Below are 1370 nucleotides of genomic sequence, written 5' to 3'. Positions count from 1 at the left end.
CATTTTGCACCTGGACTTGAAGATTTAATTTCAGGATAGAAGAAGCATATGGCATTCTAAAATAGACAGCAATCTTACAAATAAACTCTTTAGATATCTGAAGTTTAAGCATTAAAGCTTGTAATCATTTACCCTTTCTATTGGAGATATTTCACAATTATATATTATGCCTAATGGTAAACAATATACTACTTGTAATTTAATCTTGATAACATATATTCATCATTATGAACACATATTATTGTTTGTGCTAGAATGTGAAATAATACAGTTAATTTTAAAGTTTATTGTAATATAATTCCAATGAGATATGGTCCATTTCGTCATCTTCATATTGTGATTTTTATACAATTATAAGAATGCTATTCTGTGTACAGCATATTTGAGACTTTTCTTTAGGATTGTCCTACTTAGCCTTAGTGTGATGGAATGATTTCATCTCTGGAAATACTGTGTAGTCACTTGGATCCAAGTCTCTCTTGCTCTCTCTCTCATACACACATTCACACTCGTACCTCTCCATCACCACACACACACACTCACACCTACACAGTGAATCTGCAAAGTAAAACTTGTGTAAGGAGGAAACCTGTCAGACAAGGAAAACAAAGATTTCCGCTACAGAGAGACTTACAGAGAAGTGGTGACTGCACCTTGCCAATGCGGAAAAGCTGCATAAACAAGGCAGTTCCATAAAATTATGGTTTCAAAGATTCCACTGGATATAAAATGTGTTGGACACTGTGCTAAGTAGGTTACAAATGTCTTTACCTTTAAGATTACTAAAATATTTGGGTGGAAAGAAAGGCGAATGCTAGAGAAGAAACACATTGGGTATCATTTGTGTTCCAAGGTATCAATATACTCCAAATGACTCTAAATATAAAGAGTATTCATTAGTATACCCTCTTTTAAAGGGTATTTTTTTCTGCCATGGAAAAACAAGTTTGAGTTTGGGGCCAATATTAGAATGACTGGTGGTGGGAAAATATTTCCTTAGCGATAGAAACAATGGCAGAGTACACATGATAGAACTTTTCAAGACCAACCACTTACTTGAAAATATCCTATCTCAACAACATACATACTATGATGATACATACTATGCATTATGCACTATATACTATACACAAGATTGAATATACAGGAACCGACCAAGTACATCTGTGGAAAGAGATAGTGGAGAAGCTTGATATCATCAGCCAGTGGGTGGCTTTGGAAGAGGTCATCAGTTGATGTTATGCAAGTTCAACTTGGAACGGAAGAAAATTAAACACAAGTCCATAAGACCCAAGGTACAGCCTTGAATTTATCCTACCTGAATGTCAAAACTATCTCAAAAATAGATTTGGCACCTTGAACACTAATGT

This window comes from Echinops telfairi, unplaced genomic scaffold (assembly GCF_000313985.2).
Source record: "Echinops telfairi isolate 266 unplaced genomic scaffold, ASM31398v2 ScPeMD7_7453;HRSCAF=8491, whole genome shotgun sequence".
NCBI classification, from domain to species: Eukaryota; Metazoa; Chordata; class Mammalia; order Afrosoricida; family Tenrecidae; genus Echinops; species Echinops telfairi.
The sequence above is the reverse complement of the archived record's forward strand: the minus strand, read 5'-3'. Positions refer to the sequence as shown.